Source organism: Mytilus californianus, unplaced genomic scaffold (assembly GCF_021869535.1).
Source record: "Mytilus californianus isolate M0D057914Y unplaced genomic scaffold, xbMytCali1.0.p SCAF_77, whole genome shotgun sequence".
Classification (NCBI taxonomy): Eukaryota; Metazoa; Mollusca; class Bivalvia; order Mytilida; family Mytilidae; genus Mytilus; species Mytilus californianus.
In genome coordinates this window covers 417,212-431,840 of record NW_026262731.1, presented here as the reverse complement: position 1 = coordinate 431,840, position 14,629 = coordinate 417,212, and the positions used below count along the sequence as shown (strand labels likewise).

At 32.2% G+C, this 14,629-nt stretch overlaps 1 long non-coding RNA gene across 1 annotated transcript in view; it reads right to left on the bottom strand.

The window, feature by feature from the left end:
* Nucleotides 1-1,352: 1,352 nt before the first annotated feature.
* Nucleotides 1,353-14,629, bottom strand: part of LOC127710415 (uncharacterized) — a 31,244-nt gene continuing 17,967 nt past the window's right edge. Inside the window, exon 4 of the long non-coding RNA XR_007986176.1 lies at nt 1,353-1,396. This is a non-coding gene — a long non-coding RNA (uncharacterized LOC127710415). The remainder of the gene's footprint in view (nt 1,397-14,629) is intronic.

Here is a 14,629-nt window from a genome sequence, read left to right as displayed (position 1 = left end):
GTGGACACTGGACAAACAGACAGAAAGATGGATGGACTGACTGACTGATCACTATAGGGCAACCTGCCACTAGGCGGGGCCCTAATGATCTTTACTACTGTGTAGCATCATCACCTGATATAGGCACTCCAGAAGCAGTTGAAAAAACAAATGGGTAGTCAGGACAAGGTCAAATTCTTCTCATTTTCATAATATTCTACGTTTTGCTGACAAGTAAAGTTTTCTGATACTGATTCCTAATACATGTAACATAGCCATTATTTGGGTCTGATTATGATCCTTTAATGACCTTTTCTCTCTCAAATCTTCAAAATCAGAACTGGTGGTAGCTGTTCAAAGAAGGATGTAACAAGTTGAAACTCATTTAAACACATTTATCCTTCAACTATTCTTTTGAGGTATTTGTAGAACAAAGTTATATTATATTTAAGCTTGAACAATATTGTGACATAATTAGTTTTTATCTATTGTTTTCTGAGAATTTCATGTAAATGAAGTGAATAAATTGTACAGCAAAATGCTTTTTTTTCATCTTTTGCAAAGTTCATATCCTCTTACATTTTTTTTATTTTTGAACATGCATGAAATATTTGCCACTAGACATTAAGCTACCAACAATCAATCAATTATACAATTCAATAATATCATGTGCACAACTAGTACTGTAATATGTGTTCAATAATTCTGTGAAGTTTAAGGGATCTAAATTTAAAATTGAAGGCAGAATTGTTTACACAAAACAGATCCCTCTTTTGTTAACTTTGCCAAAAATTATAACCAAGTTTGGAAAAAGGGAAAAAATTCCTTTAACAATTCCATAATAGCAAGTGTACAATATTTCTGTCAAGTTTCAATTGCTACACATTATATTGCTAAATCAACATCGTAAGGGTACTGTCACCTGCATTTGTAAAGATGATTACTGTAAGATCTAAATAATCACTTATTAATTGTGATGTACATGTGAGTATGTTAAAATTGTGTAGACATTTTAAATACACAAAATGTTGTTAAAAAGTAAATGTCAATATTTCAAACCCTAGCAAATTTTTATAAGCATTTTTTTTATTCTTTTTATAAAAAGGAAAAAACATCTCTCTTACCCCTCCCCCTGAAATTACAATCTGAATGATGAATTAAAATGTTTTCTCACAAAATATGCTTAGAATAATCCTGAAAAGTCACAACATCATCATTTTGAAACAAAAAACAATGCAGCTTTCTTACCTCAGCTTCTGATCCTCATTATCTCTAAAAAAGAAAACATAACATCCATGGCCTTTTCTTACATGGCTGTCAAGTCTCCTGTCTCCTTTTTCGCTGGACATCAACTTGCCTTCATACTCAAGTAGAAATTCTCCCTTCATAAAAGCTCTTGTTGTAAAGACCCCTTTTCCTGAAATGAAAAAGAATTGCTTATATCTACTTAATACAATAAAATGCTTCGCTGATTGCAGCCTGATATGACTGCAGAAGTCGAAACCTGAACAGATGGGGCAAGTTTGGACATAATATTCAAGATTGATACTGTCTGTTGGATTGTGATCAAATTTTTGACATAATATAGGTTTCTGACACAAAATAGATGTGGTCAAAGATCTTAAAAATCTATTACGCAATACTGTGCTATTGCGTAATATTATTCAATTGAAGATTTCTTCTTGAAACTTTTCAAAAATTTGAAATTCAAAAATTTTGGAAAAAAAAAATAACTTTAACAATTCCATAATAGCAAGTGTACAATATTTCCGTCAAGTTTCAATTGCTACACATTATATTGCTAAATCAACATCGTAAGGGTACTGTCACCTGCATTTGTAAAGATGATTACTGTAAGATCTAAATAATCACTTATTAATTGTGATGTACATGTGAGTATGTTAAAATTGTGTAGACATTTTAAATACATATTTTGTGAGAAAACATTTTAATTCATCATTCAGATTGTAATTTCAGGGGGAGGGGTAAGAGAGATGTTTTTTCCTTTTTATAAAAATTTGCTAGGGTTTGAAATATTGACATTTACTTTTTAACAACATTTTGTGTATTTAAAATGTCTACACAATTTTAACATACTCACATGTACATCACAATTAATAAGTGATTATTTAGATCTTACAGTAATCATCTTTACCCCCCCCCCCAAAAAAAAAAATTGGGAAAAAAAAAATACCCCCAAACTTTTTGACCCCCCTTGGAGTAATTACCCCCAAACTCAATCACAGCCTTCCCTTTGAGTTATGGCACCTTATAGTACAACTTTAGAGAGATCCATACATTTAAACACAAGTTGTTGTCTGGAAACTAGAAAAATGCTTGTTTTTGGTCACTTTTTGGCCTCTTAATATGGAACCTTGTGGTATAATTTCAGAGAGATCCATACACTAACACACAAGTTATTGTCCAGAAACTACAAAAATGCTTGTTTTTTGGCCCCTTTTTAGCCCCCAATTCCTAAACTGTTGGTACCATAACCCCTAAAATCAATCCCAACCTTCCTTTTGTGGTATTTAACCTTCTTGTAAAATTTCATAGAGATCCATTCACTTAAACTAAAGTGATTGTCCAGAAACCAAATGTGTGTTTAGATGACCACGACGACAACCACATCATAGCATTATACAAACCCAAAAATTTTTTTGCTGTCGTATAAAAACTGAAATATTCATGTAGTCTGGTAGTTCCTTCTATATCTAATTATGATATCAGAAAGTGAATAAAACTAAAGGCTGTAAAGGGTATTTGTTGCTCACAGAGGTCTATGTGCATCTTCCACAATGGGGACAAAAAAGTGTAAAAAAAATTGTCATTTAAAGGGAAATAACTCCAATAAAGAGTGATCCGATAACTTCAGGCATGTGAATTATTTGTAGCTCTAGTCTTGCTGATCAATTTTGCTATCCAATTTTCTCTCTATCTACTAGTCTTTTTAAGATTATAGGAAAAAATGAACAAAAATTGGTAATAATTCCTATAAGTCATCTGACAGTTTAGATGAAAATAGACAATAAGTAAATTTTTCCACATTCTGAACATTTTCTCTAATACCGCCACCGGCAGATCACTATCGCTATGTCGAGCTTTCTGAAACAAAAAAAAGATGTGGTATGATTGATACAACTCTCCAGCAGAGGCCAAATGAATTAGAAGGTTAGCATCTATAGGTCACTGTTACATATAATGACCTTCAACAATGGGCAAAGCTCAAAAGCAAGCTTTAAACGTCACCGAAATGAAAAATGTAAAACAATTTAAATGAGAAAACTTATTTTCATCATCAGCATTACAGTAACCTTCATACTAAAAGTATAATATAAGTGTATGATGTTAAATTTTAAAATTTAATTTAAAAAATAATATTTATATGCTCGACAAAAACCAAAACACAAAAACTGAATTTTAACCACTGAACTATTAAAATGAAGTCAAGGTCAGATGGCACCTGCCAATTGCAGCAATTTTTCCATTTGTAAAGGGGCATAACTCTAGAACAGCAAAAGTGATGCCACCAACCTTCAAACTCAATCTGTGTTTTGTAGAAGTTAGCATTGTGTATAAGATTCATTACATTTTTTTGAGGCAAACTAAAGTCACGAGAACTGAAACAAAAATTCAGCAATATTCCATTTGTAAAGGGGCATAGCTCTAGAACAATAAAAGTTACCCCACCAAAATTCAAACTTTATTTGTGTTTTGTTGTAATAAGCATTGTTTATAGTTTCATAGTTGACGCAATCTTAAGTTAGAGAAAGGAAACCAATTTTGGGGCATACCAACAGACGGACGGAAGAACAAGGGTAAAACTTAATGCCCCTCTGATACGGTGAGGGCATAAAAAATAAAGCTCATTTGACGCTAACAGTAGTGAAAAAGATACGTTTGATGCTTGACAAAAATTGCCATTCCTACCCTTATTACTATACTATATATAAAAATATTAATTTTCGCGAACCATTTAGGTCACGGAAATTCCAAAAAATCCCAAGAGTAAGGAGAGTTGTACAAATAATGTGAAAATACAGAACCCCGATCCAATTCATCTTTTGCTTTTGGTTGCATATAATTTCTGTATAAATGCTTTTTCCCTTCAAAATAGTATTACAAAATGTACATGTATGACAGTATGTATTCTATAAAGTACACGTATTTCTAAAATGCACATTGAGTGGTCCCAAGTAAGGAGTATTATGTTTGTAACACTCAGAAACGTGATGTCTATCCCCCAAACCTGTCCTTTGTATGATAATGAACAATAAAACGCTACGTATGAAGCCAAAACGTATCCCTGCACTATTAAAGTTCATCAAGTGTCTTCGTGATCGTCAAGATGAACTAGAAATAAATAATGTTTGTTCCAAAAAGAACTTAATAACATTTGTGTCATTTCTCTAATGACAGAAGTGCTGATTATCAATTATAAGAATTTAATTTGCTAAAATGATTGGTGCAATAAAGCATTATTTTTTTTTTCAACCAATCGCTCAACATAGGAACGGAAGTGACGACGCCCCTAAACGCAAGAAAGATGTTCACTTAAACCAAAGTTTTTGAGAGAAATGCAATTAACTCGAAAGTTGTCTGTTTGTTTTGTCTTGCTGCAACAAAGTCCCCAAAGCTTAACTAAGGTACAAAAAAATGTATGCTGTTTTTGGCATAGCCAATGAGTTAACAATTTGTTAAAGATTATAATTACAATTTTTGACTCAAATATATTAATCTTTATTGACTATGATTGTCAGTCTTCCAACCCATGTTTTGTATGTTCTCTCTGGCTTTCTCCTTCTATGAAATAAGTCCACATTACTGTTTGTTTACATATAGGTTATTTTAACAGGAAACACTCAAGAGAAGTCAGATACATGGTATGTGCATGTACTATAATGCAGCTGAAGGAGCATTTGAATATCTCATTCTTTTGCCCCCAAAAAATATTGGTTAGTTTATATTACAGAGCTCCAGATCTAGATAAGCTGCATATTTGCGTGATTACACAATAAAAACAATTGAAAACCTAATGCAATTGACTATTGCAGCGTTCAAAAACCCAATTCATGCAAAGGAAAACCCAATTATGTATGAAAACCATGGGTTCTCAACCCTTCTAGTCGTTTTCCTGTGCGTTATTTACCCTAACCTATACATTATCTTCACGTAAATCTATTTTTGTAATATTTATAACTGGAAATCTCCTTTTCCAAATATAGAGTGTTACATGTACATCAAATAGTTGATCTGGGTCCCTGTTTAAATTGTCTGTTGCTCAAAATGGTAAACTTGCTGATGTAAATAGATTTCGATCTTCTCTGTGTTTATCAACTTAGTGTAAGTGATCATATTATTTTGGTATTGCTCGGGATTTATGACAATGAAATTATGAATGAATTAAAACAAAAGTAAATTTCCGCTAAAAATATTGAATAGAAGCATGTTTTCATGGAGTGTGTGTCCAAGCGAGAACATCTCTATGTTCATTACTTTAGAAATATTTATTTAAAACACAGATTTCACTATTCAGCCCCATTAAGCGCCAGCTGAGGCAGGATTTTCTCGCTGCATTGAAGACCCATTGGTGGCCTTTGGCTGTTATCTGCTCTTTGGTTGGGTTGTTGTCTCTTTGACATATTCCCCATTTTCATTCTCAATTTTATTTTTTACAGAGATTATCTTTAGTGCCGTGTGGAGACAGTAGAGTGCCTCCCCATGTTTCAGGTTTATGCTATTATAATATACTAGATAATGGAGTGTGTGTCTGAGCGAGAACATCTCTATGTTCATTACTTTAGGAATATTTATTTAAAACACAGATTTCACTATTCAGCCCCATTAGGGGCCAGCTGAGGCCCACCTCTGGGTGCGGGATTTTCTAGCTGCATTGAAGACCCATTGGTGGCCTTCCGCTGCTATCTGCTCTTTGGTCCGGTTGTTGTCTCTTTGACATATTCCCCATTTCTATTTCCAATTTAATTTTTACAGAGTTTGTCTTTAGTGCTGTGTGGAGACAGTAGGTTGCCTCTCCGTGCTTCAGGTTTATGCTCTTATAATATACTAGATAATGGAGTGTGTGTCCAAGCGAGAACATCTCTATGTTCATTGCTTTAGGAATATTTATTCAAAACACAGATTTCACTATTCAGCCCCATTAGGGGCCATCTGAGGCCCACCTATGGGTGCGGGATTTTCTTGCTGCATTGAAGACCCATTGGTGGCCTTCCGATGTTATCTGCTCTTTGGTCGGGTTGTTGTCTCTTTGACATATTCCCCATTTTCATTCTCAATTTTATTATTCTAGCTTCTTTTTGATAGCTGAGGGATAGTTATGATAACTAGACTCAGCTAGTGTTATCAGGAAGCGTTCCTTGGACGCACGGGTTCATGCATAGCTCATTCAGACAGAAAACCATGCGTCCAGGGTGACTATACGTGCCTTAACAAGAATATTGTTAGTATGACAAACACAGGTTTCGTCTCCATATGACTAATCAACGGTGGAACAATAAAATCAGTTGTAACAGTGAAACACCAAATCAAATATATAGTTGAATAGCATTGGAAACCAAAAGTTACAATAAGGGACAACCAATGACCAGATACTTTTATGTAAATACAATTAAACAAAAACATTCAAGTATCAAGTGTAGTACAACATTGTCATTTATTTATCTGATGTTGCAGGATCATTTAAATTGAGTGTGATCACAGTCATTAAACCACCGCTGGGGATATCCTTAACCTGGTTGTTCCAGTCAAGGTTTAAGGTATCTTAATCCAACTTTTTTTTTTTTTTTTTTTTTTTTTTAAAGTAGGTCTGGCGATAGGACTGGCAAAACTGTCTTACAGGATCCAATGTTCACAAGTACTATATAAAAATCTAAAAAGTTAACCACACTTGCACCTATCCCAAATAAACCGAAGGGTGATCGAATGTGCTCTAGAAAGGTAATTAGTTACTGCATGCCCCACTAGTGCCACCAGATTATATAAATTTGAGAGAAAATACAAAACTGGCTGAACAGTTAAAACAAACCAGACTTTAAATGAACAATTGCTCATCAAGGTATAAACCAAATAAAACAGCCATCACATATATAATGAAAGAAACATATTTAAATCATGGATGAACATCTCGGTTTGATATAACTTCATTATAACATGCCTAAATTCAACATCTTGATGATGAAAAAACCCAATACATTAAAGAGCTTGGTGGTGAAAACCCCAATTTGATATTTGCTTGAAGGGTGAATTGGAGTTAATAATGCAATTGAAAAAACTATTTCACTCAATTACATAAAAAATAATGGGTAAAAACCCCAATTTGTGAATTCTTATGTGGAGCTCTGTTATATATACTGAATCTGATTAGTTCAGTTTGTGGGGAACCAGTACTGGTAAGTCAATAATATTTGGTGTGTTGTTGAACATGTATCAGAATTCCAACATCTCATCCATGGGGATTAGTTGGTCAACCCCCTTAGTCATGGTTGTCGTGATATATTGACATTAAATCTTGGACATGTTACAGCTTAAAATTAAAAGGTCAAACCTCAGAAAATTACAATAAGACCACCATCAACATCATCTTAAAAATTACATGTATATGTACATGCATATTAATATTTTGGTGAAAGAAGTTCATCCTCTCGATCTACTTTGTCACATTCCTTACATATTCATTTAAATAAATGCCACAAGGATTATTATTAATATACATGTACAACAATAAGAAAACAACCCACTGCCAAAGATAATTGAAAGACTTCTAGAGGTCAATACACTATCTCAAACAATAGACAAAATAAAAAAACTAAAAGTACAGCCAATTGCTGAAATGTATCATTACATGTATTTGCAAGATTTAAAATATTATATCTTTCACAACTTTTTGAGTATTAGGTCAATCTAACATTTTATAAAACTTTGATTTCATTGTGGCTAGTCTGTAAAAAAGACATCAATTAGAGATACCAATACTATTGGGACATTAATTTGAGAACAACAAAAAAGATGTCTATTTCAGGGATATATAATTGGTCATACATGTAGATTTGAAATCTTATTTTATTATGACGTCAGATTTGGATGTCGACTTCAGGAATGTTTGTTCACCTGTTTTCAATGATTAGGTGGAAGTATGTTCTTATTTCAAAAAGAGGCAGGCACTCAGCAAATATTATTAATTTGTGCATGAACTACTTGCTAGAAACTGAATGTTTTTACCACAACTTTGTATGTTTTAACTGGAATACATATACGTACATATAATATAAAAAAATACGTGTCTTTTTCAGGACTTCTGATCCATGTTTGGCATGTTTGTTAGATCATAGAGGTGGTTATGAAGGGTGAATGTTCATGACAGTCCTCTATTACAAAGTATATCACTGGATTGAGCTTTTTGTCCAAGTGTATTATTAAAGTGTTTTGCTTTGAGCTCAGTTCATTGTTATGCAAATGCATTCTTTGTGAAATAAAGATTTGACAGACAACTCACATCTGCACATGATCTGCTGCAAGGTAAGATGATTAAATCTGTCAGCACAAGCAGTTGTACCATCCATTCAATGTAAGTATTTAAGGGGAGATTAAAGCATTTTATCATGTTTATTTACACTTGAACCAAACATATTTTGTCCAGAAGCCAAATAAAAAAAGCACAAATTAACCAAACAATGCTACTCGTGCTACTAACAATATGATGCTAGGTGGTTTTGTAACACTTTTTTTAAACATCTGTGCTGCCTGCTGATGAGTCCTGAGTGTAAATGATCATTCACTTATACATACCGGTAATGTTAGTAAGTATAAATTATTTTTTTTAATCCTTTTGTCCGTAAATCCTTTTCATATCTAAAAGAATTTTAATCAGTTTGTAGGATCGGAGTTATGAGCATCTGTATTGGAATCTGCCGGATCTGGTATATTATCATTACTTAAGACCATAATATATCTTCATAGAAACAATTTCCACATTTAAACAAAATCTTTTACTAATGATACTGGGAAGATCCTGAACAAATTTTCAGTTTTATGTGGACAAACCCAAGTAAGAAATTATCACCTCAAAGGAACATAAATAGAACCATACAAATATTACGTGCATGCAGGTTCACAGACACCATCTCGCATACTAAAATTTAAAACTGATTTAAAGTAGTGCCTCCTCCATAACAGTCTTGAACATTAAAACTCAATATTAAATAAAAGACACTGCTATTTTCAGTGTTTGGTACAGGTTTGCTGTCACTGTGCACAACAGTTCAACATAGAACCCTATGGGGAAAAACCAGAGAACTGTTTGTGTCAGAAATCACTGTCAAACATCCAAACATACTATCACACTGGTCTGTGTCCACACTTGTATATATATAAAAAATATTTTCAAAGTAAATCAAGCTGGATCATTTCATAAAAGTTAGGACAAAATGCAGAAGAGTGTAGAATTTAAATAAATTGATTGACTACAATAGCCTGAAATGGATGTTTTACTTACATTATGTTGCTTAAATCAGTCTTAATCTATCTTTAATTTATCAGCCAGGATGTTTTTAACATAGAGATATAAAACTAGCTTGTTAAAAGTCTATGCATTTATCATTTATAACACTCAACAAGAGGCTCTCAAGAGCCTGAATGGCTCACCTGTATTTCAGAGAAGATTTTTAAATGTAAGCAAACTTGATGAACAAATTGTGTAAAATTGTCTTTAAAGGGCAAAACCTCCTTAAGGGGTCAATTGACAATTTTGGTCATATTAACTTTTTTGTAGATCTTACTTTGCTGAACATTATTGCTGCTTACAGTTTATATATATCTATAATAATGTTCAAAATAATAACAAAAAACTGCAAAATTTTGTTAAAACTACCAATTCGGTGGCAGCAACCCAACAATGGGTTGTTTGATTCGTCTGATAATATCAGGGCCGATAGATCTTGACAAATTAATCAATTTACCCCATGTCACATTTGCTCTAAAAGATTTAGTTTTTGAGATATAAGCCAAAAACTGCATTTGACCCTTATGTTCTATTTTTAGCCATGGCAACCATGTTTGTCGATGGATACAAACTTCGGAAACAATTTATAAACAAGATACCCTAAGGAACATTTAGTTAAAATTTGAAGGTATTTGGCCCAGTCGTTTCAGAGGAGAAGATTTTTGAAATAGTTTACGACGACGACGGACGCTAAGTGATGGCAAAAGCTCACATGGGGCCCTTCGGTGAGCTAAAAAGGAGGATCCAAGCCCTGTTACCCCTCCCAATCCGCCTCTGGTTTGTATTTATTGGAATTCATTAACCATTATAGATTATTATGTGCATATGGCATTGAATCCCTCTTTTTTTCATTTTTTTGTTTAATTCTATTAATATTTTATTATGTATTTATTGTAACATATTTTATGTGTTATTGTTCTCAGTTATAAGTATAAAGATTGTAAATATATCATTTCCTTTGAGTTAATTAGCAATTAGAATTTAAGGCATGTAAGAATGGTTTTCCATTTATTTTTTTTTTACTTGGCATGTCATTTTCTTCCACTCCCATTTCCTTTTTATTTGTAGTGTAGGAAACATATGGGTTGCAGAGATTATATACTTTCTTCAACATGTTCAATCTGTTCAAGAAAACTAATCATTAACACTGAACTATGAATTAATTTTTATCAAAGACAAACATCTCTGTCAGATGGAATTTACACCTTACAAAATAATGTTCTAGATATAGTAACAACTAAATGATTACTGATTCATTAAAATGAAGTTAAGGTCATGTGACCCTGTCAGACAGGAAAAGTAATAGTTACACAGAAATTAGTGTGCTAACATTCCATTTGCAAATTTAGTCTGATACATTTTACAAAAGTGTGGGAATTTTACATCATGCACTGTCTAGAATGTACAAGAGTCATACAGTAAAATTCATTAATGGCATTTGTTTCGAATCAGAAAAATATCAGGGTTGAAAAATGTGCTCACTGATTTATAAATAAATTTAAATGATTTCTGCTAAATTGTTCAGTAAAAATTTAAGTCTAAACTGTAATCTTCCAGTTTTTTATACTGGAGTGTAATAAATTATTTAATAACTCATGTTTACTTTCAAAGTTTCCATTCTTTGGCTGACTCATAATGAGTATAACAGGTTACCGGTGTACTAAGGACCTTTCTAATGAGTAAAATTGAGAATTGGAAATGAGGAATGTGTCAAAGAGACAACAACCCGACCAAAGAGCAGAGACCTTGGTTTCTTTCAAATTTTGAACCTTGAACATGTTGAAGTACAAATAAATAGTTTTCTTATTTAATTGTTCCATATTTTTCATATTTGTGCCTTTTATAGACAGTTTTTCTCATTGTTGAAGGTGGTAGGGTTGCCTATAATTGCTTACATCCACTTCATTTGAACTCTGGTGGATATCATCTCATTGGCAATTATATACCACATCTCTTAATTCATTGTTATTCAGGTGATTTTTTCAAGCTTAATTTGCTAAATATATCACTGAATAGTAATCTTACATGTATATATGCAACTACTCAATATGTAATTTTATATTTTTAAGCTAAAATATATTCAATGAATACATTTATCATATATTTGTTATGAAACATTGGGGTTTGCATATTTACACAATATATATATATATAACCACAGATTTGCCCTATTTATATTTCCAAATAACCAGTTAATTGTGCCTTGTCATTTGGTTATTAATGATGTTGTAAGCATTTCTAACAGCAATGACTGATGAAGAGGTGCTCATTTTTTCAAAATCAATGAAAATTAATTTGTCAAATAAATAAAGATAACTAACACTTAACTGCTAAAAGAAAATCTCACATGACATTACAATTTTCAAGTATTTTGAGTTTCGTAATAGTGAAATTATTTCAGTGGAAAAACATTTATGATCTTGCCAGACTAATCATAAAATTCTTTCCTTAAGCATATGTATTTAATTATAAATATATGACATGTTCTTTTCCATATGGGCCCTAGTATCATCCCTTGATCCATATGAGCCCTCAGCTTGCGCCTTTAGCTAATATTAGTGTCTTGGGATGATACCAGGACAGATATGGAAAGACATGTTTCAGTCTATAAGTACATATAAAAATAATTAGATATGGTAAGACTGCTAATGAGACAAATATCCTGGGACCAAAGTTCAAATGAAAAGGATATATTACGCAATTGAAGGTTACTGTATGGATTTCAACAAAGATAAAACAGTCATGCTGTATAGTCAGCTATAAAAAGCCCCAAAATGAAAATGTAAAAAATTAAACAAGAAAACTAATAATATATTTATAAGTATTTTTGTGCTTTACATCCTATAAGCTGTGCCCTTTAACAATACCATTGCTTAATTATTTTACCACATATATACATTATTATAAGTAAACCAGAAATATATTAGTGCATCTCATGCATCACACACACACGAATACTGTGAAAGTACTTTTATTCGTGGGGTACCAATTTTCGTGGTTTTTGTGGAAGGTTTTATCCACGAATTTAAGTGTCCAACGAAATAATAACAACTGTTGTTCAAATCAAGACATGGAAAAATCCCCTGTAGGTTCGACTACATGGATACGGGCATATTTTCTAGAGAAAACATCAAATATCAGCAAACGCACTATGAACTATATGCAGTGGCGTAGCAAAAGTGTAGCATGTACAACTTCAGACAGGATTTTAATTTTTAAATTATAAACCAAAGTAAAAAATTAGCTTTGAAAAATGAAAGTCAGACTTCCGGTTAAGATGTATGATGGTGAAGTGTTAATTTTATCTGCTCATAATTCTCTCACGGAAAAAAATAATAATTGTTGCATATTGGGCTTGCTTTTTTTATTTCAAAAGTATTATTTCATAAGTATTCATTCATTTTGTTTAGGGGCCAGCTGAAGCCCACCTCCGGGTGCGGGATTTTCTCGCTGTGTTGAAGACTCATTGGTGGCCGTCAGCTGTTTTCTGCTGTTAGGTCGGGTTGTTGTCTCTTTGACACATTCCCCATTTCCATTCTCAATTTTCTTCAAAGTACATTTGTAGCATTTTTATGCAATTTTTTTCTTTAGATGACATGTTTATGGCCCAATTAACACTTTTGATGATCGTTAATCTCTTGATTATTCGATGTCGGGTTAATTGGTGTCACCACTTCTGATTACACGTGTGCAACAATCAAAATGTTTACTTTGCAATTTTCTTCAATGAGACAATTTGTATTGAGAGATGAATCAGCTTATTTCTGAAAGCAATTATTTTATAAAAAATTTGATGAATGTTGTCAGAAAATTAAAGACTAACATGTAAGTGAAAATGAACACCATATGATTATTTTCAAGATACTTCGTTTCTGATGGGATCCAATTTTCACCCAAATTTTTTTCTCAGAAAACTAAAATCCATGAATTTAAGAACCCATGAACATGTAACTTTTGCTCAATCCATGAAAATTGATAACCATGAATAAAAATACTTTCGCAGTATGCATATATGTAGTAGCATGCTTTCCTAAGCTTAAAACCAAATTTCATGAGCTCTAATTTGCAGTTCCTGAGAGAAACACAACCAACATTTATTGCAATATAGTTCCCTCTCCTATAGTGAGGATGTATTGATTTGAATTTATATTATTCATTTTTAGAAGTATACAGTGTATTCAATGGAATTAAGGTTATTACTCTTCAGAATCAGGATTACTTCAGTTTAAATTAAATGATCCATAAATCAGCAGACATATAATTATTTAATACAACAGAGAAATTTATTCAAGTTGCTTGTTTATCACTTCAAAAACATTAAACATAAATAAACAGTCAGTTGGCAGGTTCAAAATATTGCAATCTTAAACAGCATGAGTTACAGACATGATTTAAATTAGAAATCTAGTTAAAATGGTTCTTTTTTCTTCCATTGGTTTAGGAATTTCAGACAATTACAAGTATCTCACACATATGATGATTCCAAATAAAATTAGGGATATATTTTAAACAAAGTGAAACCTGTTGCGAATGTTTCCTGTGCAGGTTTTAAATAGTGTGTTTTTGTTGGATGTTTGTATGACAGGCAAAAGGACACAATATGTTTAACAAAATAAAATGGTACTTTATTAGCATGATTGATGAAGTTTATCTAAGTTGAATACTGAAATATCAGAAATTATTGCAATGAGAAATTATTGCAATAATATATTATTGTGAATTTGACATGACCATACAAAATTAAAGATTAATTTTTGCAATTTCATGAAAAAAATGCAAACAGATATAATTTTAATTTTGTATTCGTATATATGGATTGTGATTTTATATTATTGTGATAGTCATCCTTCTTTGATACAATTTTCAACCAATGTTTAAATATTTAAAGTCTTGCAGTGAAACACCACCATTCAGAAGTCAAGTGCTACTAAAAATAAACCCCATTTTCTGAATATCTTCAATAAGCATACTATCGAGCACATTAATCCTCAATTTTTAAAGCATAATCTTTGACTTGTAAATTTTAACTCAAAATTAATGTAAAAATAAGAAGATGTGGTATGATTGCCAATGAGACAACTCTCCACAAGAGACCAAACATCACAGAAATTAACAACTATGTCAATGTATGGC